The sequence below is a fragment of the Cervus canadensis genome, chromosome 14 (assembly GCF_019320065.1).
Source record: "Cervus canadensis isolate Bull #8, Minnesota chromosome 14, ASM1932006v1, whole genome shotgun sequence".
NCBI classification, from domain to species: Eukaryota; Metazoa; Chordata; class Mammalia; order Artiodactyla; family Cervidae; genus Cervus; species Cervus canadensis.
Window position 1 is genome coordinate 72,807,617 of NC_057399.1, and position 27,019 is coordinate 72,834,635.

Consider the following 27,019-nt stretch of genomic DNA (forward strand, 5'->3'; position numbering starts at 1 on the left):
AAAAATACGAGAAGCCTGAAGAGGTGTGAAAAATACGAGGAGCCTGAAGAGGTGTGAAAAATACGAGGAGCCTGAAGAGGTGTGAAAAATACGAGGAGCCTGAAAAGACGTGAAAAATACGAGGAGCCTGAAAAGGCGTGAAAAATACGAGGAGCCTAAAAGGCCTGAAAAATACGAGGAGCCTGAAAAGGCGTGAAAAATACCAGGAGCCTGAAAAGGTGTGAAATATACGATGAGCCTGAAAAAGTGTGAAAAATACGAGGAGCCTGAAAAGCAGTGAAAAATACGAGGAGCCTGAAAAGGTGTGAAAAATACGAGGAGCCTGAAAAGATGTGAAACATACGAGGAGCCTGAAAAGGTGTGAAAATACGAGGAGCCTGAAAAGGCGTGAAAAATACCAGGAGCCTGAAAAGGTGTGAAATATACGAGGAGCCTGAAAAGGCGTGAGAAATACGAGGAGCCTGAAAAGGGCTGAAAAATACGAGGAGCCTGAAAAGGTGTGAAAAATACAAGAAGCCAGAAAAGGTGTGAAAAGTACGAGGAGCCTGAAAAGGTGTGAAAAATACGAGGAGCCTGAAAAGGTGTGAAAAATACGAGGAGCCTGAAAGGGTGTGAAATATACGAGGAGCCTGAAAATGCGTGAAAATTACGAGGAGCCTGAGAGGCGTGAAAAATACGAGGAGCCTGAAACAGTGTGAAAAATACGAGGAGCCTGAAAAGGCCTGAAAAATACGAGGAGCCTGAAAATGTGTGAAAAATACAAGGAGCCAGAAAAGGTGTGAAAAATACGAGGAGCCTGAAAAGGTGTGAAAAATACGAGGAGCCTGAAAAGGTGTGAAAAATACGAGGAGCCTGAAAGGGTGTGAAAAATACGAGGAGCCTGAAAAGGCGTGAAAATTATGAGGAGCCTGAAGAGGCGTGAAAAATACGAGGAGCCTGAAAAGGCGTGAAAAATACGAGGAGCCTGAAAAGGCCTGAAAAATACGAGGAGCCTGAAAAGGCCTGAGAAATATGAGGAGCATGAAAAGGCCTGAAAAATACGAGGAGCCTGAAAAGGCGTGAAAAATACGAGGAGCCTGAAAAGGGGTGAAAAATACGAGGAGACTGAAAAGGTGTATAAAAAATACGAGGAGCCTGAAAAGGTGTGGAAAATACGAGGAGCCTGAAAAGGCGTGAAAAATACGAGGAGCCTAAAGAGGCCTGAAAAATACGAGGAGCCTGAAAAGGCATGAAAAATATGAGGGGCCTGAAAAGGTGTGAAAAATACGAGGGGCCTGAAAAGGCCTGAAAAAATGAGGAGCCTGAAAAGGTGTGAAAAATACGAGGAGCCTGAAAAGGTGTGAAAAATACGAGGAGCCTGAAAAGGTGTATAAAAAATACGAGGAGCCTGAAAAGGCGTGAAAAATACGAGGAGCCTGAAAAGGTGTGAAAAAAACGAGGAGCCTGAAAAGGTGTGAAAAATACGAGGAGCCTGAAAAGGTGTGAAAAATACGAGGAGCCTGAAAAGGTGTGAAAAATACGAGGAGCCTGAAAGGGTGTGAAAAATACGAGGAGCCTGAAAAGGTGTTAAATATACGAGGAGCCTGAAAAGGCGTGAAAATTACGAAGAGCCTGAGAGGCGTGAAAATTACGAGGAGCCTGAAAAGGTGTGAAAAATACGAGGAGCCTGAAAAGGTGTGAAAAATACGAGGAGCCTGAAAAGGCGTGAAAAGTACGAGGCGCCTAAAGGGGCCTGAAAAATACGAGGAGCCTGAAAATGCCTGAGAAATAGGTGGGGCCTGAAAAGGTGTGAAAAATAGGAGGGGCCTGAAAAGGCCTGAAAAAATGAGGAGCCTGAAAAAGTGTGAAAAATACGAGGAGCCTGAAAAGGTGTGAAAAATACGAGGAGCCTGAAAAGGTGTGAAAATTACGAGGAGCCTGAAAAGGTGTGAAAAATACGAGGAGCCTAAAAAGGCGTGAAAAATACCAGGAGCCTGAAAAGTTGTGAAATATACGATGAGCCTGAAAAAGTGTGAAAAATACGAGGAGCTTGAAAAGCTGTGAAATATACGAGGAGCCTGAAAAGGCGTGAAAAATACGAGGAGCCTAAAAAGGCCTGAAAAATACGAGGAGCCTGAAAAGGCGTGAAAAATATGAGGGGCCTCGAAAGGTGTGAAAAATACGAGGGGACAGAAAAGGCCTGAGAAAATGAGGAGCCAGAAAAGGTGTGAAAAATACGAGGAGCCTGAAAAGGCGTGAAAAATACGAGGAGCCTGAAAAGGTGTGAAAAATACGAGGAGCCTGAAAAGGCGTGAAAAATACGAGGAGCCTGAAAAGGTGTGAAAAATACGAGGAGCCTGAAAAGGTGTGAAAAATACGTAGAGCCTGAAAATGCGTGAAAAATACAAGGAGCCTGAAAAGGCCTGAAAAATACGAGGAGCCTGAAAAGGCGTGAAAAATACGAGCAGCCTGAAAAGGTGTGAAATATACGATGAGCCTGAAGAAGTGTGAAAAACCGTATCTTCTCCCCTGTTTCTTCGGCCTCGGGTTTTTCACACTTCTCTTACTCCACGTAGTGGCATACTGTTGATCCTCCTCTGATTTTCGCCCCTTGTGTTCTTCTCGTTTTTGTATTTTGCTTTTTTTTTCTTGCTCCTCGTATTCTTCTCCCCTGTTTCTTCGCCTCGGGTTTTTCACACTTCTCTTACTCCACGTAGTGGCATACTGGTGATCCTCCTCTGATTTTCGCCCCTTGTGTTCTCCTCGTTTTTGTATTTTGCTTTTTTTTTCTTGCTCCTCTTATTCTTCTCCCCTGTTTCTTCGCCTCGGTTATTCAGCACACTTTCTTACTCCACGTAGTGGCATCCGGTTTATCCTCCTCTGATTTTCGCCCCTTGTGTTCTCCTCGTTTTTGTATTTTGCTTTTTTTTTCTTGCTCCTCGTATTCTTCTCCCCTGTTTCTTCGCCTCGGGTTTTTCACACTTCTCTTACTCCACGTAGTGGCATACGGTTGATCCTCCTCTGATTTTCGCCCCTTGTGTTCTCCTCGTTTTTGTATTTTGCTTTTTTTTCTTGCTCCTCGTATTCTTCTCCTCTGTTTCTTCGCCTCGGGTTTTTCACACTTCTCTTGCTCCTCGTAGTGGCACACTTTTGATCCTCCTCTGATTTTCGCCCCTTGTGTTCTCCTCGTTTTTTGTATTTTGCTTTTTTTTTTTTTCTCCCCGTATTCTTCTCCCCTGTTTCTTCACCTCGGGTTTTTCACACTGCTTTTACTCCACGTAGTGGCACACTTTTGATCCTCCTCTGATTTTTGCCCCTTGTGTTCTCCTCATTTTTGTATTTTGCTTTTTTTTTCTTGCTCCTCATATTCTTCTCCCGTGTTTCTTTGCCTCGGGTTTTTCACACTGCTCTTACTCCTCGCAGTGGCACACTTTTGATCCTCCTCTGATTTTTGCCCCTTGTGTTCTCCTCGTTTTTGTATTTTGCTTTTTTTTCTTGCTCCTCGTATTCTTCTCCCGTGTTTCTTAGCCTCAGCTTTTTCACGATGCTCTTACTCCTCGTAGTGGCGCACTTTTGATCCTCCTCTGATTTTTGCCCCTTGTGTTCTCCTCGTTTTTGTATTTTGCTTTTTTTTTCTTGCTCCTCGTATTCTTCTCCCCTGTTTCTTCGCCTTGGGTTTTTCACACTTCTCTTACTCCACGTAGTGCCACACTTTTGATCCTCCTCTTATTTTCGCCCCTTGTGTTCTCCTCGTTTTTGTATTTTGCTTTTTTTTTCTTGCTCCTCGTAGTCTTCCTCTGTTTCTTCTCCTGGTTTTTTCACACTTCTCTTACGTAGTGGCATACTGTTGCTCCTCCTCTGATTTTCGCCCCTTGTGTTCTCCTCGTTTTTGTATTTTGCTTTTTTTCCTTGCTCCTCGTATTCTTCTCCCCTGTTTCTTCACCTCGGGGGAATCACGTGGGAGTCACGTGGGAATCACATAGGCAACACATGGGAATCAAGTCAGAATCACGTGGGAATCACTTGGGCATTACGTGAGAATCACGTGGGAATCACGTGGGAATCACATGGCAATCACGTGGGAATCACATGGGCACCACATGGAAATCAAGTGAGAATCACATGGGAATCACGTGGGAATCACGTGGCAATCACGTTGGAATCACATGGGCAACACATGGGAATCAAGTGAGAATCACATGGGAATCACGTGGGTATCACGAGGTCATCACGTGGGAATCACGTGGTCATCACGTAGGCATCATGTGGGCAACACGTGGGAATCACGTGGGCATCACGTGGGCATCACGTGGGAATCATGTGGGAGTCACATGGGCAACACATGGGAATCACGTGAGAATCACACGGGAATCACGTGGACGTCATGTGAGAATCACGTGGGAATCACGTGGGAATCACGTGGGTATCACGTGGTCATCACGTGGGAATAACGTGGGTATCCCATGGGCAACAAGTGGTCATCACGTGGGAATCAAGTGGGAATCACATGGTCGTCACGTGGGCATCACGTGGGCATAACGAAGTCATCACGTGGCAATCACGCGGCAATCACGTGGGCATCACTTGGGAATCACGTTTCGACACATGGGCATCACGTGGGTATCACGTGGGCATCACGTGGTCATCACGTGGGAAGCCCGTGGCAATCACATGGGTATCACGTGGGTATCACGTGGCCAACAAGTGTGAATCACGTGGGCAACACGTGGGAATCACGTGGGAATCACGTGGCCAACATGTGGGAATCACGTGGGCATCAAGTGGTCATCATGTGGGAATCACGTGGGAATCACTTGGGCATCACGGGAGAATCACGTTGCAAATACGGGGGAATCACGCGGGAATCACGTCGGCAACACGTGGGAATCACGTGGGAATCACGTGGGCATCACGTGGGTATCATGTGGTCATCACGTGGAAATCACGTGCCCCTCACATGGTAATCACGTGGGCAACCATTGGGAATCACGTGGGCAACACGTTTGAATAGCGTGGGGAACACGTGAGCATCACGTGGGAATCACGTGGAAATCACGTGGGTATAACGTGGTCATGATTTGAGAATCACGTGGGAATCATGTGGGAATCACGTGGTCATCACGTGGGAATCACGTGGTCATCACGTGGCAATCACGTGGCAATCACGTGGGCAACACATCGGAATCACGTGGGAATCACGTGGGAATCACGTGGCCAACACGTGGGAATCACGTGGGCATCACGTGGGAATCACGTGCCAATCACGTGGGAATCACGTGGGAATCACGTGGGCAACACGTTTGAATCACGTGGGAATCACGTGGGCATCACGTGGGAATCACGTGGGTATCACGTGGTCATCATTTCGGAATCACGTGGGAATAACGTGGGTATCACGTGGGAATCACGTGAGCATCACGTGGTCACCACGTGGAAATCAGGTGGGAATCACGTGGGCATCACTTGTGAATCACGTAGCAAACACATGGGAATCACTTGGGAATCACGTCGGCAACACGTGGGAATCACGTGGGAATCACGTGGGCATCAGGTGGTCATCACGTGGGAATCACATGCCAATCACGTGGGAATCACGTGGGCAATCAGTGGGAATCACGTGGGCAACACGTTTGAATCACGTGGGAATCACGTGGGAATCATGTGGGAATCACGTGGGTATCACGTGGTCATGATTTGGGAATCACGTGGGAATTACGTGGGAATCACGTGGACATCACGTGGGAATCACGTGGGCATCACGTCGGCATCACGTGGGCATTCGTGGGAATCACATGCCAATCACGTGTGAATCATGTGGTCATCACGTGGGAATCCTGTGGCAATCACATGGGTATCACATGGGAATCAAGTGGGAATCACGTGGCCAACACGTGTGAATCACCTGGGCATCACGTGGGCATCACGTGGGGATCACATGTTCATCACGTGGTCATCACGTGCCAATCACGTGGGAATCACGTGGGCAACCAGTGGGAATCACGTGGGCAACACGTTTGAATCACGTGGGAATCACGTGGGCATCACGTGGGAATCACGTGCCAATCACATGGGAATCACGTGGGCAACCAGTGGGAATCACGCGGGAATCACGTGCCAATCACATGGGAATCATGTGGTCATCACGTGGGAATCCCGTGGCAATCACATGGGTATCACGTGGGAATCACGTGGCCAACACGTGTGAATCATGTAGGCATCACGTTGTCATCACGTGGGCAACACGTGGGAATCACGTGGGAATCACGTGGCAACACATGGGATTCACGTGGACATCACGTGGTCAACACGTGGAAATCACTAGGGAATCACGTGGGCATCACGTGGGCATCACGTGGGCATCACGAAGTCATCACGTGGCAATCACGTGGCAATCACGTGGGCATCACATGGGTATCACGTGGGAATCACGTGGCCAACACGTGTGAATCACGTGGGCATCACGTGGTCATCACGTGGTCATCACGTGGGAATCACGTGGGCATCATGTGGGCATCACGAAGTCATCACGTGGCAATCCCGTGGCATTCACATGGGCATCACGTGGGAATCACGTGGTCGACACGTTGGCATCACGTGGGAATCACGTGGCCAACACGAGGGAATCACGTGGGCAACACGTGGGAATCACGTGTCAATCACGTGGCCAACACATGGGAATCACGTGGGCATCAAGTGGTCATCAGGTGGGAAATCACGGTGGGAATCCACTTTGGGCATCACGTGAAAGAATCACGTTGCAACACCGTGGGGAATCATGTTGGGAATTGTCGGCAACAACCCGTGGGGAATACGTGGGATGACGTGGCATCACGTGGGCAATCACGTGCCAATCCATGGGAATCACGTGGGCCAACCAGTGGGGGAAATCTTTGGCGGGATCACGTGCCCAAAATTCGTGGGAATCATGTGGTCATCACGTGGGAATCCCGTGGCAATCACATGGGTATCACGCGGGAATCACGTGGGCAACACGTGGGAATCACGTCGGAATCACGTGGGCAACACATGGGAATCACGTGGACATCACGTGGTCAACACGTGGAAATCACTAGGGAATCACGTGGGCATCACGTTGTCATCACGTGGGCAACACGTGGGAATCACGTGGGAATCACGTGGCAACACATGGGATTCACGTGGACATCACATGGTCAACACGTGGAAATCACTAGGGAATCACGTGGGCATCACGTGGGCATCACAAAGTCATCACGTGGCAATCACGTGGCAATCACGTGGGCATCACGTGGGAATCACGTGGGAATCACGTGGTTGACACGTGGGCATCACGTGGGAATCACGTGTGCATCACATGGGCATCACGGGGTCATCACGTGGGAATCATGTGGCCAACATGTGGGAATCACGTGGAAATCACGTGGGCATCACGTGGTCATCACGTGGGTATCACGTGGCAATCACGTGGGAATCACGTGGGAATCACGTGGTCGACACGTGGGAATCACGTGGGCATCACGTGGTCATCACGTGGGCAACATGTGGGAATCACGTGGGAATCACATGGGCAACACGTGGGAATCACGTGGGCATCACGTGGTCATCAAGTGGGAATCACGTGGGAATCACATGGGCATCACGTGGTTGACACGTGGGCATCACGTGGGTATCACGTGCGCATCACGTGGTCATCACGTGGGAATCACGTGGCCAACATGTGGGAATCACGTGGCAAATACGTGGGCATCACGTGGGAATCACGTGCCAATCACGTGCCAATCACGTGGGAATCATGTGGTCAATACGTGGGAAGCCCGTGGCAATCACATGGGTATCACGTGGGAATCACGTGGGAATCACGTGGCCAACACCTGTGTATCACGTGGGCATCACGTGGTCATCACGTGGGCAACACATGGGAATCAAGTGGGAATCACGTGGAAAACACCTGGGAATCACGTGGGCATCACGTGGTCATCAAGTGGGAACCACGTGGGAATCACCTGGGCATCACGTGGGCATCACGTGGGTATCACGTGGCAATCACGTCGGAATCATGTGGGAATCACGTGGCCAACACGTGGGAATCACGTGGGCATCAAGTGGTCATCAGGTGGGAATCCCGTGGCAATCACATGGGTATCACGTGGGAATCACGTGGCCAACACGTGTGAATCATGTAGGCATCACGTTGTCATCACGTGGGCAACACGTGGGAATCACGTGGGAATCACGTGGCAACACATGGGATTCACGTGGACATCACGTGGTCAACACGTGGAAATCACTAGGGAATCACGTGGGCATCACGTGGGCATCACGTGGGCATCACGAAGTCATCACGTGTCAATCACGTGGCAATCACGTGGGCATCACGTGCGTGATTCCCACGTGATTCCCACGTGTTGCCCACGTGATTCCCACGTGATTCCCACGTCTTGCCCACGTGATGGCCACGTGATGCCCACGTGATTCACAGGTGTTGGCCACGTGATGACCACGTGAAGCCCACGTGATTCACAGGTGTTGGCCACGTGATTCCCACGTGATGCACACTTGATTGCCACGTGATTCCCACATGTTGGCCACGTGATTTCCACGTGATGACCACGTGATGCCCACGTGATACCCACGTGATGATCACGTTGTCTGACCACGTATTCCCACTGATTCCATGTTGATGCCCACGTGATTGCACTGATTGCCACGTGATGACTTCGTGATGCCCACGTGATGCCCACGTGATGCCCATGTGATTCCCACGTGATTCCCATGTGATGACCACGTGATGCCCACGTGATAGCCACGTGATGCCCACGTGTCAACCACGTGATTCCCACGTGATGCCCACGTGATTGCCACGTGATGACTTCGTGATGCCCACGTGATGCCCACGTGATGCCCACGTGATGCCCACGTGATTCCCACGTGATGACCACGTGATGCCCACGTGATTCCCACGTGTTGCCCACGTGATTCCCACGTGATGACCACGTGTTGCCCACGTGATGACCACGTGATGCCCACGTGATTCACACGTGTTGGCCACGTGATTCCCACGTGATACCCATGTGATTCCCAAATCATGACCACGTGATTCCCACGTGATTGGCACGTGATTCCCACGTGATGCCCACGTGATTCCCACGTGATTACCACGTGATTCCCATGTGATGTCCACAAGATTCCCACGTAATTCCCACGTGATTCCCAAATCATGACCACGTGATACCCACGTGATTCCCACGTGATGCCCACGTGACTGATGACCACTTGATGCCCACGTGATTCCCACGTGTTGGCCACGTGATTCCCACGTGATACCCATGTGATTGCCATGGGATTCCCACGTGAGGACCACACGATTCCCACGTGATTGGCACGTGACTCCCACGTGATGCCCACGTGATGCCCACGTGATTCCCACGTGATTCCCACGTGATATCCACGTGATGCCACGTGATTCCCACGTGATTCCCAAATCATGACCAGGTGATACCCACGTGATTCCCACGTGATACCCACGTGATTCAAACGTGTTGCCCACGTGATTCCCACTGGTTGCCCACGTGATTCCCACGTGATTGGCACGTGATTCCCACGTGATGACCACGTGATGAACATGTGATGCCCACGTGATTCCCACGTGATTCCCACGTGATTCCCACGTGTTGCCGACGTGATTCCTACGTGATTCCCACGTGTTTGCCACGTGATTCACAAGTGATGCCCACGTGATTTCCACGTGATTCCCACGTGATACCCATGTGATTTCCACGTGATTCCCACCTGATGACCACTTGATGCCCACGTGATTCCCACGTGTTGGCCACGTGATTCCCACGTGATTCCCACGTGTTGGCCACGTGATGCCCACGTGATTCCCACGTGATGCCCACGTGTCGACCACGTGATTCCCACGTGATTCCCACGTGATTGCCACGTGATACCCATGTGATGACCACGTGATGCCCACGTGATTTCCACGTGATTCCCACATGTTGGCCACATGATTCCCACATGATGACCACGTGATGCCCACGTGATTCCCGCGTGATGCCCACGTGTCAACGACGTGATTCCCACGTGATTCCCACGTGATGCCCACGTGATTGCCACGTGATTGCCACGTGATTCCCACGAGTTGCCGACATGATTCCCACATGATTCCCACGTGTTTGCAACGTGATTCTCATGTGATGCCCACGTGTTGGCCGCGTGATTCCCACGTGTTTCCCACGTTGTGGCCACGTGATGACCACGTGATGCCCACGTGATTCCCACGTGATTCCCAAGTGATGCCCACGTGTCGACCACGTGATTCCCACGTGATTCCTACGTGATTGCCACGGGATTCCCACGTGATGACCACGTGATGCCCACGTGATTCACACGTGTTGGCCACGTGATTCCCACGTGATACCCAAGTGATTCCCAAATCATGACCACGTGATTCCCACTTGATTCCCACGTGTTGCCCACGTGATGACCACGTGATGCCCACGTGATTCACAGGTGTTGGACACGTGATTCCCACGTGATTCCCACGTGATACCCATGTGATTGCCACGGGCTTCCCACGTATTGACCACATGATTGCCACGTGATTGGCACGTGATGCCCACGTGATGCCCACGTGATGCCCACGTGATTGCCACGTGATTCCCACATGTTGGCCACGTGATTCCCACGTGATGACCACGTGATGCGCACGTGATACCCACGTGATGCCCACGTGTCGACCACGTGATTCCCACGTGATTCCCTCGTGATGCCCACGTGATTGCCACGTCATTGCCACGTGATGATTTTGTGATGCCCACGTGATGCCCTCGTGATGCCCATGTGATTCCCACGTGATTCCCACTTGATGACCACGTGATGCCCACGTGATTCCCACGTGTTGCCCATGTGATTCCCACGTGATTCCCACGTGTTGCCCACGTGATGACCACGTGATGCCCACGTGATTCCCACGTGTCGACCACGTGATTCCCACGTGATTGCCACGTGATACCCACGTGATGACCACGTGATGCCCACGTGATTTCCACGTGATTCCCACATGTTGGCCACATGATTTCCACGTGATGACCCCGTGATGCCCACGTGATGCACACGTGATTCCCACGTGATGCCCACGTGTCAACCACGTGATTCCCACGTGATGCCCACGTGATTGCCACGTGATTGACACGTGATGACTTCGTGATGCCCACGTGATGCCCACGTGATGCCCACGTGATTCCCTAGTGATTTCCACGTGTTGACCACGTGATGTCCACGTGAATCCCATGTGTTGCCACGTGATTCCCACGTGATTCCCACGTGTTGCCCACGTGATGACAACGTGATGCCTACATGATTCACACGTGTTGGCCACGTGATTCCCACGTGATGACCACATGATTCCCACGTGATTGCCCCGTGATTCCCGCGTGATTCCCACTGGTTGCCCACGTGATTCCCATGTGATTGGCACGTGATGCCCACGTGATGCCCACGTCATTCCCACGTGATTCCCACGGGTTGCCGACATGATTCCCACATGATTCCCACGTGTTTGCAACGTGATTCTCACGTGATGCCCAAGTGATTCCCACGTGATTCCCACCTGATGACCACTTGATGCCCACGTGATTCCCACGTGTTGGCCACGTGATTGACACGTGATTCCCACGTGTTGCTCACGTGATTCCCACGTGATGCCCACGTGATTCCCACGTGTTGGCCACGTGATTCCCACATGATTCCGACGTGATTGCCACGTGATACCCACGTGATGCCCACGTGATGCCCATGTGATTCCCACGTGATTCCCACTTGATGACCACGTGATGCCCACGTGATTCCCAGGTGTTTTCCACGTGATTCCCACTTGATTCCCACGTGTTGCCCACGTGATGACCACGTGATGCCCACGTGATACACAGGTGTTGGCCACGTGATTCCCACGTGATTCCCACGTGATACCCATGTGATTGCCACGGGCTTCCCACGTATTGACCACATGATTCCCACGTGATTGGCACGTGATTGGCACGTGATTCCCACGTGATGCCCACGTGATTGCCACGTGATTCCCACATGTTGGCCACGTGATTCCCACGTGATGACCACGTGATGCGCACGTGATACCCACGTGATGCCCACGTGTCAACCACGTGATGCCCATGTGATTCCCACGTGATTCCCACTTGATGACCACGAAATGCCCACGTGATTCCCACGTGTTGCCCATGTGATTCCCACGTGATTCCCACGTGTTGCCCACGTGATGACCACGTGATGCCCACGTGATTCCCACGTGTCGACCACGTGATTCCCACGTGATTCCCACGTGATTGCCACGTGATACCCACGTGATGACCACGTGATGCCCACGTGATTTCCACGTGATTCCCACATGTTGGCCACATGATTCCCACGTGATGACCCCGTGATGCCCATGTGATGCACACGTGATTCCCACGTGACGCCCACGTGTCAACCACGTGATTCCCACGTGATTCCCACGTGATGCCCACGTGATTGCCACGTGATTGCCACGTGATGACTTCGTGATGCCCACGTGATTCCCTAGTGATTTCCACGTGTTGACCATGTGATGTCCACGTGAATCCCATGTGTTGCCACGTGATTCCCACGTGTTGCCCACGTGATGACAACGTGATGCCTACGTGATTCACACGTGTTGGCCACGTGATTCCCACGTGATACCCATGTGATTGCCACGGGATTCCCACGTGATGACCACATGATTCCCACGTGATTGGCACGTGATTCCCGCAAGATTCCCACTGGTTGCCCACGTGATTCCCATGTGATTGGCACGTGATGCCCACGTGATGCCCACGTCATTCCCACGTGATTCCCACGGGTTGCCGACATGATTCCCACATGATTCCCACGTGTTTGCAACGTGATGCCCAAGTGATTCCCACGTGATTCCCACCTGATGACCACTTGATGCCCACGTGATTCCCATGTGTTGGCCACGTGATTGACACGTGATTCCCACGTGTTGCCCACGTGATTCCCACGTGTTGGCCACGTGATTCCCACGTGATGCCAACGTGTCGACCACGTGATTCCCACGTGATGCCCATGTGATTGCCACGGGATTGCCACGTGATGACTTCGAGATGCCCACATGATGCCCACGTGATTCCCACGTGATTCCCACGTGATGACCACATGATGCCCACGTGATTCCCACGTGTTGCCCACGTGATGACATGATGCCCACGTGATTCACAGGTGTTGGCCACGTGATTCCCACGTGATGCCCACTTGATTGCCACGTGATTCTCACATGTTGGCCACGTGATTCCCACGTGATGACCACGTGAATGCCCACGTGATTCCCACGTGTTGCCCACGTGATGACCACGTGATGCCCACGTGATTCACAGGTGTTGGCCACGTGATTCCCACGTGATGCCCACTTGATTGCCACGTGATTCTCACATGTTGGCCACGTGATTCCCACGTGATGACCACGTGATTCCCACGTGATTTCCATGTGATGCCTACGTGATTGCCACGTGATTGCCACGTGATGACTTCGTGATGCCCACGTGATGCCCACGTGATGCCCATGTGATTCCAACGTGATTCCCATGTGATGACCACGTGATGCCCACGTGATAGCCACGTGATGCCCACGTGTCAACCACGTGATTCCTACGTGATGCCCACGTGATTGCCACGTGATGACTTCGTGATGCCCACGTGATGCCCACGTGATGCCCACGTGATGCCCACGTGATTCCCACGTGATGACCACGTGATGCCCACGTGATTCCCACGTGTTGCCCACGTGATTCCCACGTGATGACCACGTGTTGCCCACGTGATGACCACGTGATGCCCACGTGATTCACACGTGTTGGCCACGTGATTCCCACGTGATACCCACGTGATTCAAACGTGTTGCCCACGTGATTCCCACTGGTTGCCCACGTGATTCCCACGTGATTGGCACGTGATGACCACGTGATGAACATGTGATCCCCACGTGATGCCCACGTGATGCCCAGGTGATTCACACGTGTTGGCCACGTGATTCCCACTTGATTCCCATGTGATACCCATGTGATTGCCACAGGATTCCCACGTGATGGCCACATGATTCCCACGTGATTCCCACGTGTTGCCGACGTGATTCCCAAGTGATTCCCATGTGTTTGCTACGTGATTCACAAGTGATGCCCACGTGATTCCCACCTGATTTCCACGTGGTGACCACGTGATGCTCACGTGATTCCCACGTGATTCCCAAGTGATACCCACGTTATTCCCACGTGATTCCGAAATGATGACCACGTGATACCCACGTGATTCCCACGTGATTCCCACGTGATTCCCACGTGAGGCCCACGTGATTCCCACGTGATTCCCACGTGATTCAAACGTGTTGCCCACGTGTTTCCCACGTGTTGCCCACGTGATTCCCACGTGATTCCCACGTGATTGGCACGTGATTCCCACGTGATGCCCACGTGATTCCCACGTGTTGGCCACGTGATTCCCACGTGATTCCCACGTGTTTGCCACGTGATTCCGATGTGTTGCCCACGTGATTGCCACGTGATTGCCACGTGATGACCACGTGATTCCCACATGATTCCCACGTGATTCTCAAATCATGACCACGTTATACCCACGTGATTCCCACGTGATTCCCACGTGATGCTCACGTGTTCCCCACGCTATTCAAACGTGTTGCCCACGTGATTCCCACGTGTTGCCGACGTGATTCCCATGTGATTGGCACGTGATTTCCACGTGATGACCACATGATACCCACGTGATGCCCACGTGATTCTCACGTGATTCCCACGTGTTGCCGACGTGATTCCCGCGTGATTCCCCCGTATTTGCAACGTGATTCTCCCGTGATGCCCAAGTGATTCCCACGTGATTCCCACATGATGACCACTTGATGCCCACGTGATTCCCACGTGTTGGCCACGTGATTCCCACGTGATTCCCACGTGTTGCCCACGTGATTCACACTTGTTGGCCACGTGATTCCCACGTGATTGGCACGTGATTCCCACGTGATGACCACCTGATGCCCACGTGATGCCCACGTGATTCCCACGTGATTCCCACGTGTTGCCGACGTGATTCCCAAGTGATTCCCATGTGTTTGCTACGTGATTCACAAGTGATGCTCACGTGATTCCCACCTGATTTCCACGTGGTGACCACGTGATGCTCACGTGATTCCCACGTGATACCCACGTTATTCCCACGTGATTCCGAAATGATGACCACGTGATACCCACGTGATTCCCACGTGATTCCCACGTGATTCCCACGTGATTCCCACGTGATTCAAACGTGTTGCCCACGTGATTCCCACGTGATTCCCACGTGATTGGCACGTGATTCCCACGTGATGCCCACGTGATTCCCACGTGTTGGCCACGTGATTCCCACGTGATTCCCACGTGATTCCGATGTGTTGCCCACGTGATTGCCACGTGATTGCCACGTGATGACCACGTGATTCCCACGTGATGACCACGTGATTCCCACATGATTCCCACGTGATTCTCAAATCATGACCACGTTATACCCACGTGATTCCCACGTGATGCTCACGTGTTCCCCACGCTATTCAAACGTGTTGCCCACGTGATTCCCACTGGTTGCCCACGTGATTCCCATGTGATTGGCACGTGATTTCCACGTGATGACCACATGATACCCACGTGATGCCCACGTGATTCCCACGTGATTCCCACGTGTTGCCGACGTGATTCCCGCGTGATTCCCCCGTATTTGCAACGTGATTCTCCCGTGATGCCCACGTGATTCCCACGTGATTCCCACATGATGACCACTTGATGCCCACGTGATTCCCACGTGTTGGCCACGTGATTCCCACGTGATTCCCACGTGTTGCCCACGTGATTCACACTTGTTGGCCACGTGATTCCCACGTGATACCCACGTGATACCCATGTGATTGCCACGGGCTTCCCACGTGATGACCACGTGATGCCCACGTGATACCCACGTGATGCCCACGTGTCGAACACGTGATTCCCAAGTGATGCCCACGTGATTGCCGCGTGATTGCCACGTGATGACTTCGTTATGCCCACGTGATGCCCACGTGACGACCATGTGATTCCCACTTGATTCCCACGTGATGACCACTTGTTGCCCATGGGATACCCACGTTATTCCCACGTGATGACCACGTGATACCCACGTGATTCCCACGTGATTCCCACGTGATTCTCACATGACGTCCACGTGATTCCCGTGTGATTCTCACGTGATTCCCATGTGTTGCCCATGTGACTCCCACATGATTCCCACGTGATGCCCACGTGATACCCACGTGATTCCCACGTGTTGCCCACATGATGCCTACGTGATGACCACGTGATTCCCACGTGATGACCTCGTGATACCCACGTGATTCCCATGTGATTCTCACTTGATTCCCATGTGTTGCCCCTGTGATTCCAACGTGATTGCCACGTGATTCCCACGTGATTCCCATGTGATTCTCACTTGATTTCCATGTGGTGCCCATGTGATTCCCACGTGATTGCCATGTGATTCCCACGTGATTCCCACGTGATTCTCACGTAATGCCCAAGTGATTCCCACGTGATTCTGACTTGATTCCCATGTGTTGCCTATGTGATTCCCACGTGACTCCCACGTGATTCCCCCGAGGCGAAGAAACAGGGGAGAAGAATACGAGGAGCCAGAAAAAAAAAGCAAAAACTCAAAAGAGGAGCAGACAAGGGGCGAAAATCAGAGGAGGATCAAACGTGGGGCACTACAAGGAGCAAGAGAAGTGTGAAAAACGCGAGGTGAAGAAACAGGCGAGAAGAATACGAGGAGCCAGAAAAAAAAAGCAAAAGACAAAAACGAGGAGCAGACAAGGGGCGAAAATCAGAGCAGGATCAAAAGTGGGGCACTACGAGTAGCAAGAGAAGTGTTAAAAACCCGAGGTGAAGAAACAGGGGAGAAGAATACAAGGAGCCAGAAAAAAAAAGCAAAATACAAAAACGAGGAGCAGACAAGGGGAGAAAATCAGAGGAGGATCAAAAGTGTGCCACTACGAGGAGCAAGGGAAGTGTGAAAAACCCAAGGTGAAGAAACAGGGAGAAGAATACGGGGAGCAAGAAAAAAAAAGCAAAATAAAAAAACGAGGAGAACACAAGGGGCGAAAATCAGAGGAGGATCAAAGGTGTGCCACTACGATGAGCAAGAGCAGTGTGAAAAACTCAAGGTGAAGAAACAGGGGAGAAGAATACGGGGAGCAAGAAAAAAAAAGCAAAATACAAAAACGAGGAGAACACAAGGGGCGAAAATCAGAGGAGGATCAAAAGTGTGGCACTACAAGGAGTAAGAGAAGTGTGAAAAACCCGAGGCAAAGAAACACGGGAGAAGAATACGAGGAGCAAGGAAAAAAAAGCAAAATACAAAAACGAGGAGAACACAAGAGGCGAAAATCAGAGGAGGATCAAAAGTGTGGCACTACGAGGAGCAAGAGAAGTGTGAAAAACCCGAGGTGAAGAAACAGGGGAGAAGAATACGAGGAGCAAGAAAAAAAAAGCAAAATACAAAAACGAGGAGAACACAAGGGGCGAAAATCAGAGGAGGATCAAAAGTGTGCCACTACGAGGAGCAAGAGCAGTGTGAAAAACCCGAGGTGAAGAAACAGGGGGAAGAATACGAGGAGCAAGAAAAAAAAAAGCAAAATACAAAAACGAGGAGAACACAAGGGGCGAAAATCAGCGGAGGATCAAAAGTGTGGCGCTACGAGGAGCAAGAGCAGTGTGAAAAACACAAGGGAAAGAAACAGGGGAGAAGAATACGAGGAGCAAGAAAAAAAAAGCAAAATACAAAAACGAGGAGAACACAAGGGGCGAAAATCAGAGGAGGATCAAAAGTGTGGCACTACGAGGAGCAAGAGCAGTGTGAAAAAGCCGAGGCAAAGAAACAGGGGAGAAGAATACGAGGAGCAAGAAAAAAAAAGCAAAATACAAAAACGAGGAGAACACAAGGGGCAAAAATCAGAGGAGGATCAAAAGTGTGGCAGTACGAGGAGCAAGAACAGTGTGAAAAACCTGAGGTGAAGAAACAGGGGAGAAGAATACAAAGAGCAAGAAAGAAAAGCAAAATACAAAAACGAGGAGAACACAAGGGGCAAAAATCAGAGGAGGATCAAAAGTGTGGCACTACAAGGAGCAAGAGAAGTGTGAACAACGCGAGGTGAAGAAACAGGGGAGAAGAATACGAGGAGCACGAAAAAAAAAGCAAAATACAAAAACGAGGAGAACACAAGGGGCGAAAATCAGAGGAGGATCAAAAGTGTGCCACTACGAGGAGCAAGAGCAGTGTGAAAAACCCGAGCCAAAGAAACAGGGGAAAAGAATACGAGGAGCAAGGAAAAAAAAAGCAAAATACAAAAACGAGAAGAACACAAGGGATGAAAATCAGAGGAGGATCAAAAGGGTGGCACTACAAGGAGTAAGAGACGTGTGAAAAACACAAGGCGAAGAAACAGGGGAGAAGAATACAAGGAGAAAGAAAAAAAAAGCAAAATACAAAAACGAGAAGAACACAAGGGGTGAAAATCAGAGGAGGATCAAAAGTGTGGCACTACATGGAGTAAGAGAAGTGTGAAAAACCCAACGCGAAAAAACAGGGGAGAAGAATACGGGGAGCAAGAAAAAAAAAGCAAAATACAAAAACGAGGAGAACACAAGGGGCGAAAATCAGAGGAGGATCAAAAGTGTGGCACTACATGGAGAAAGAGCAGTGTGAAAAACCCGAGGTGAAGAAACACGGGAGAAAAATACGGGGAGCAAGAAAAAAAAAGCAAAATACAAAAACGAGGAGAACACAAGGGCGAAAATCAGAGGAGGATCAACAGTATGCCACTACGTGGAGTAAGAGAAGTGTGAAAATGCTGATGCGAAGAAACAGGGGAGTAGAATACGAGGAGCAAGAAAAAAAAAGCAAAATACAAAAACGAGGAGAACACAAGGGGCGAAAATCAGAGGAGGATCAAAAGTGTGGCACTACGTGGAGTAAGAGAAGTGTGAAAAACACGAGGCGAAGAAACAGGGGAGAAGAATACGAGGAGCAAGAAAAAAAAAGGAAAATACAAAAACGAGGAGAACACAAGGGGCGAAAATCAGAGGAGGATCACCAGTATGCCCCTACGTGGAGTAAGAGAAGTGTGAAAAACCCGAGGCGAAGAAACAGGGGAGAAGAATACGAGGAGCAAGAAAAAAAAAGCAAAATACAAAAACGAGGAGAACACAAGGGGCGAAAATCAGAGGAGGATCAACAGTATGCCACTACGTGGAGTAAGAGAAGTGTGAAAAACCCAAGGCGAAGAAACAGGGGAGAAGAATACGGGGAGCAAGAAAAAAAAAGCAAAATACAAAAACGAGGAGAACACAAGGGGCAAAAATCAGAGGAGGATCAAAAGTGCGCCACTACGAGGAGTAAGAGCATCGTGAAAAAGCTGAGGCTAAGAAACACGGGAGAAGAATACAAGGAGCAAGAAAGAAAAGCAAAATACAAAAACGAGGAGAAACAAGGGGCAAAATCAGAGGAGGATCAAAAGTGTGCCACTGCGAGGAGTAAGAGCAGTGTGAAAAACCCGAGGCAAAGAAACAGGGAGAAGAATACGAGGAGCAAGAAAAAAAAAGCAAAATACAAAAACGAGGAGAACACAAGGGGCGAAAATCAGAGGAGGATCAACAGTATGCCACTACGTGGAGCAAGAGAAGTGTGAAAAACCCGAGGCGAAGAAACAGGGGAGAAGAATACGAGGAGCAAGAAAAAAAAAGCAAAATACAAAAAACGAGGAGAACACAAGGGGCGAAAATCAGAGGAGGATCAAAAGTGTGGCACTAGGTGGAGTAAGAGAAGTGTGAAAAACCCGAGGCGAAGAAACAGGGGAGAAGAATAAGAGGAGCAAGAAAAAAAAGCAAAATACAAAAAACGAGGAGAACACAAGGGGCGAAAATCAGAGGAGGATCAACAGTATGCCACTACGTGGAGTAAGAGAAGTGGGAAAAACCCGAGGCGAAAAAACAGGGGAGAAGAATACGAGGAGCAAGAAAAAAAAAGCAAAATACAAAAACGAGGAGAACACAAGGGGCGAAAATCAGAGGAGGATCAAAAGTGTGGCACTACATGGAGTAAGAGCAGTGTGAAAAACCCGAGGTGAAGAAACACGGGAGAAAAATACGGGGAGCAAGAAAAAAAAAGCAAAATACAAAAACGAGGAGAACACAAGGGGCGAAAATCAGAGGAGGATCAAAAGTGTCGTTTTTGTATTTTGCTTTTTTTCTCTTGCTCCTCGTATTCTTCTCCCCTGTTTCTTCACTTCGGGTTTTTCACATTTCTCTTACTCCATGTAGTGCCACACTTTTGATCCTCCTTTGATTTTCGCCCCTTGTGTTCTCCTCGTTTTTGTATTTTGCTTTTTTTTTCTTGCTCCTCGTATTCTTCTCCCGTGTTTCTTCACCGCGGGTTTTTCACACTTCTCTTACTCCACGTAGTGCCACACTTTTGATCCTCCTCTGATTTTCGCCCCTTGTGTTCTCCTCGTTTTTGTATTTTGCTTTTTTTTCTTGCTCCTCGTATTCTTCTCCCCTGTTTCTTCGCTTCGGGTTTTTCACACTTCTCTTGCTCCTCGTAGTGGCATACTGTTGATCCTCCTCTGATTTTCGCCCCTTGTGTTCTCCTCGTTTTTGTATTTTGCTTTTTTTTCCTGCTCCTCGTATTCTTCTCCCCTGTTTCTTCACCTCGGGTTTTTCACACTTCTCTTACTCCACGTGGTGCCACACTTTTGATCCTCCTCTGATTTTCGCCCCATGTGTTCTCCTCGTTTTTGTATTTTGCTTTTTTTTTCTTGCTCCTCGTATTCTTCTCCCCTGTTTCTTCGCCTCGGGTTTTTCACACTTCTCTTGCTCCTCGTAGTGGCATACTGTTGATCCTCCTCTGATTTTCGCCACTTGTGTTCTCCTCGTTTTTGTATTTTGCTTTTTTTTTCTTGCTCCTCGTATTCTTCTCCCCTGTTTCTTCACATCAGCTTTTTCACACTTCTCTTACTCCACGTAGTGGCATACGGCTGATCCTCCTCTGATTTTCGCCCCTTGTGTTCTCCGCGTTTTTGTATTTTGCTTTTTTTTTCTTGCTCCTCGTATTCTTCTCCCCTGTCTCTTCACCTCGGGTTTTTCACTCTACTCTTACTCCACGTAGTGCCAGACTTTGGATCCTACTCTGATTTTCGCCCCTTGTGTTCTCCTCGTTTTTGTATTTTGCTTTTTTTCTCTTGCTCCTCGTATTCTTCTCCCCTGTTTCTTCACTTCGGGTTTTTCACACTTCTCTTACTCCACGTAGTGCCACACTTTTGATCCTCCTTTGATTTTCGCCCCTTGTGTTCTCCTCGTTTTTGTATTTTGCTTTTTTTTTCTTGCTCCTCGTATTCTTCTCCCCTGTTTCTTCGCCTCGGGTTTTTCACACTTCTCTTACTCCACGTAGTGGCATACTGTTGATCCTCCTCTGATTTTCGCCCCTTGTGTTATCCTCGTTTTTGTATTTTGCTTTTTTTTTCTTGCTCCTCGTTTCTTCTCCCCTGTTCTTCGCTCGGGTTTTACACACTCTCGCTCCTCGTAGTGGCATACTGTTGATCCTTCTCTGATTTTCCCCCTTGTGTTCTCCTCGTTTTTGTTATTTTGCTTTTTTTTCTTGCTCCTCGTATTCTTCTCCCCTGTTTCTTCACATTCAGCTTTTTCACACTTCTCTATCCTCGGTAAGTGGCATACTGTTGATCCTCCTTCTTGGATTTTCGACCCTTGTGTTCTCCTCGTTTTTGTATTTTGCTTTTTTTCTTGCTCCTTCGTATTCTTTCTCCCCTGTTTCGTCGCCTCGGTTTTTTTCACACTTCTCTTGCTGCTTCATAGTGGCATACGGTTGATCCTCCTCTGATTTTCGCCCCTTGTGTTCTCCTACGTTTTGTATTTTGCTTTTTTTTTCTTGCTCCTCGTATTCTTCTCCCCTGTTTCTTCGCCTCGGGTTTTTCACACTTCTCTTGCTCCTCGTAGTGGCATACTGTTGATTCTCCTCTGATTTTCGCCCCTTGTGTTCTCCTCGTTTTTGTATTTTGCTTTTTTTTTCTTGCTCCTCGTATTCTTCTCCCCTGATTCTTTGCCTCGGGTTTTTCACACTTCTCATACTCCACGTAGTTCCACACTTTTGATCCTCCTGTGATTTTCGCCCCTTGTGTTCTCCTCGTTTTTGTAATTTGCCTTTTTTTTTTCTTGCTCCTCGTATTCTTCTCCCCTGTTTCTTCACCTCGGGTTTTTCACACTTCTCTTAATCCACGTAGTGCCACACTTTGGATCCTCCTCTGATTTTCGCCCCTTGTGTTCTCCTCGTTTTTGTATTTTGCTTTTTTTTTCTTGCTCCTTGTATTCTTCTCCCCTGTTTCTTCGCCTCGGGTTTTTCAAACTTCTCTTACTCCACGTAGTGCCACACTTTGTATCCTCCTCTGATTTTCGCCCCTTGTGTTCTCCTCGTTTTTGTATTTTGCTTTTTTTTTCTTGCTCCTCGTATTCTTCTCCCCTGTTTCTTCACCTCGGGTTTTTCACACTTCTCTTACTCCACGTAGTGCCATACTTTTGATCCTCCTCTGATTTTCGCCCCTTGTGTTCTCCTCGTTTTTGTATTTTGCTTTTTTTTTCTTGCTCCTCGTATTCTTCTCCCCTGTTTCTTCGCCTCGGGTTTTTCACACTTCTCTTACTCCACGTCGTGCCACACTTTTGATCCTCCTATGATTTTCGCCCCTTGTGTTCTCCTCGTTTTTGTATTTTGCTTTTTTTTCCTGCTCCTAGTATTTTCTCCCCTGTTTCTTCACCTCAGGTTTTTCACACTTCTCTTACTCCTCGTAGTGGCATACTGTTGATCCTGCTCTGATTTTCGCCCCTTGTGTTCTCCTCGTTTTTGTATTTTGCTTTTTTTTTCTTGCTCCTCGTATTCTTCTCCCCTGTTTCTTCACATCAGCTTTTTCACACTTCTCTTACTCCTCGTAGTGGCATACTGTTGATCCTCCTCTGATTTTCGCCCCTTGTGTTCTCCTCTTTTTTGTATTTTGCTTTTTTTTTCTTGCTCCTCGTATTCTTCTCCCCTGTTTCTTCGCCTCGGGTTTTTCACACTTCTCTTGCTCCTTGTATTGCCACACTTTTGATCCTCCTCTGATTTTCGCGCCTTGTGTTCTCCTCGTTTTTGTATTTTGCTTTTTTTTTCTTGCTCCTCTTATTCTTCTCCCCTGTTTCTTCGCCTCGGGTTTTTCACATTTCTCTTACCCACGTAGTGGCATACTGTTGATCCTCCTCTGATTCGGCCCTTTGTTCTCTCGTTTTTGTATTTTGCTTTTTTTTCTTGATCCTCAGTATGTCTCTCCCCTGTTTACTTTGCCATCGGGTTTTCACCACATTCTCTTACATCCTTGTAGTGCCACACTTTTTGATCCTCCTCTGATTTTCGCCCCTTGTTTTCCTCGTTTTTGTATTTTGCTTTTTTTTTCTTGCCCCCGTTATTCTTCTCCCCTGTTTCTTCACCTTGAGTTTTTCACACTGCTCTTGCCTCCACGTAGTGCCACACTTTTGATCCTCCTCTGATTTTCGCCCCTTGTGTTCTCCTCGTTTTTGTATTTTGCTTTTTTTTTCTTGCTCCCCGTATTCTTCTCCCTGTTTCTTCACCTTGGGTTTTTCACACTTCCCTTGCTCCTCGTAGTGGCACACTTTTGATCCTCCTCTGATTTTCTCCCCTTGTCTGCTCCTCGTTTTTGTATTTTGCTTTTTTTTTCTGGCTCCTTGTATTCTTCTCCCCTGTTTCTTCACCTCGGGTTTTTAACACTTCTCTTGCTACTCGTAGTGCCCCACTTTTGATCCTGCTCTGATTTTCGCCCCTTGTCTGCTCCTCGTTTTTGTCTTTTGCTTTTTTTTTCTGGCTCCTCGTATTCTTCTCGCCTGTTTCTTCACCTAGCGTTTTTCACACTTCTCTTGCTCCTTGTAGTGCCCCACGTTTAATCCTCCTCTGATTTTCGCCCCTTGTCTGCTCCTCTTTTGTGTCTTTTGCTTTTTTTTTCTGGCTCCTCGTATTCTTCTCCCCTGTTTCTTCGCCTCGGGGGAATCATGTGGGAGTCACGTGGGAATCACATAGGCAATACATGGGAATCAAGTCAGAATCACATGGGAATCACGGGCATTTCATGAGAATCACGTGGGAATCACGTGGGAATCACATGGGAATCACATGGAAATCAAGTGAGAATCACATGGGAATCACCTGGGAATCACATGGCAATCACGTGGGAATCACATGGGCACCACATGGAAATCAAGTGAGAATCACATGGGAATCACGTGATAATCACGTGGCAATCACGTTGGAATCACATGGGCAGCACATGGTAATCAAGTGAGAATCACATGGGAATCACGTGGGTATCACGAGGTCATCACGTGGGAATCACGTGGTCATCACGTAGGCATCATGTGGGCAACACGTGGGAATCACGTGGGTATCACGTGGGCATCACGTGGGAATCATGTGGGAGTCACATGGGCAACACATAGGAATCACGTGAGAATCACACGGGAATCACGTGGACGTAATGTGAGAATCACGTGGGAATCACGTGGGAATCACGTGGGTATCACGTGGTCATCACGTGATAATAACGTGGGTATCCCATGGGCAACAAGTGGTCATCACGTGGGAATCAAGTGGGAATCACATGGTCGTCACGTGGGCATCACTTGGGCATCACGAAGTCATCACGTGGCAATCACGCGGCAATCACGTGGGCATCACTTGGGAATCACGTGTTCGACACGTGGGCATCACGTGGGTATCACGTGGGCATCACGTGGTCATCACGTGGGAAGCCCGTGGCAATCACATGGGTATCATGTGGGTATCACGTGGGAATCACGTGGCCAACAAGTGTGAATCACGTGGGCAACACGTGGGAATCACGTGGGAATCACGTGGCCAACACGTGGGAATCACGTGGGCATCAAGTGGTCATCATGTGGGAATCACGTGGGAATCACTTGGGCATCACGGGAGAATCACGTTGCAAATACGGGGGAATCACGCGGGAATCACGTCGGCAACACGTGGGAATCACGTGGGCATCACGTGGGTATCACGTGGTCATCACGTGGAAATCACGTGCCAATCACATGGGAATCACGTGGGCAACCAGTGGGAATCACGTGGGCAACACGTTTGAATAGCGTGGGGAACACGTGAGCATCACGTGGGAATCACGTGGGTATAACGTGGTCATGATTTGAGAATCACGTGGGAATCATGTGGGAATCACGTGGTCATCACGTGGGAATCACGTGGTCATCACGTGGCAATCACGTGGGCAACACATTGGAATCACGTGGCAAACACGTGGGAATCACGTGGGAATCACGTGGGAATCACGTGTCCAACACGTGGGAATCACGTGGGCATCACGTGGGAATCACGTGCCAATCACGTGGGAATCACGTGGGAATCACGTGGGCAACACGTGGGAATCACGTGGGCAACACGTTTGAATCACGTGGGAATCACGTGGGCCTCACGTGGGAATCACGTGGGAATCACGTGGGTATCACGTGGTCATCATTTCGGAATCACGTGGGAATAACGTGGGTATCATGTGGGAATCACGTGAGCATCACGTGGTCACCACGTGGAAATCAGGTGGGAATCACGTGGGCATCACTTGTGAATCACGTAGTAAACACATGGGAATCACTTGGGAATCACGTCGGCAACACGTGCGAATCACGTGGGAATCACGTGGGCATCACGTGGGCATCAGGTGGTCATCACGTGGGAATCACGTGGGAATCACGTGGCCAACAAGTGTGAATCACGTGGGCAACACGTGGGAATCACGTGGGAATCACGTGGCCAACACGTGGGAATCACGTGGGCATCAAGTGGTCATCATGTGGGAATCACGTGGGAATCACGTGGGCATCACGGGAGAATCACGTTGCAAATACGGGGGAATCACGCGGGAATCACGTCGGCAACACGTGGGAATCACGTGGGAATCACGTGGGCATCACGTGGGTATCATGTGGTCATCACGTGGAAATCACGTGCCAATCACATGGGAATCACGTGGGCAACCAGTGGGAATCACGTGGGCAACACGTTTGAATAGCGTGGGGAACACGTGAGCATCACGTTGGAATCACGTGGGAATCACGTGGGTATAACGTGGTCATGATTTGAGAATCACTTGGGAATCATGTGGGAATCACGTGGTCATCACGTGGGAATCACGTGGTCATCACGTGGCAATCACGTGGCAATCACGTGGGCAACACATCGGAATCACGTGGCAAACACGTGGGAATCACGTGGGAATCACATGGCCAACACGTGGGAATCACGTGGGCATCACGTGGGAATCACGTGCCAATCACGTGGGAATCACGTGGGAATCACGTGGGCAACACGTGGGAAACACGTGGGCAACACGTTTGAATCACGCGGGAATCACGCGGGAATCACGTGGGCCTCACGTGGGAATCACGTGGGAATCACGTGGGAATCACGTGGGTATCACGTGGTCATCATTTTGGAATCACGTGGGAATAACGTGGGTATCACGTGGGAATCACGTGGGAATCACGTGAGCATCACGTGGTCACCACGTGGAAATCAGGTGGGAATCACGTGGGCATCACTTGTGAATCACGTAGCAAACACATGGGAATCACTTGGGAATCACATGGCCAACATGTGGGAATCACATGGCAATCACGTTGGCATCATGTGGTCATCACGTGGGCATCACGTGGGCATCATGTGGGAATCACGTGGGCATCACGTGGGCATCACGTGGTCATCACGTGGGAATCACGTGGCCAACATGTGGGAATCACGTGGCAATCACGTGGGCATCACGTGGTCATCACGTGGGTATCACGTGGCAATCACGAGGAATCACGTGGTCGACACGTGGGCATCA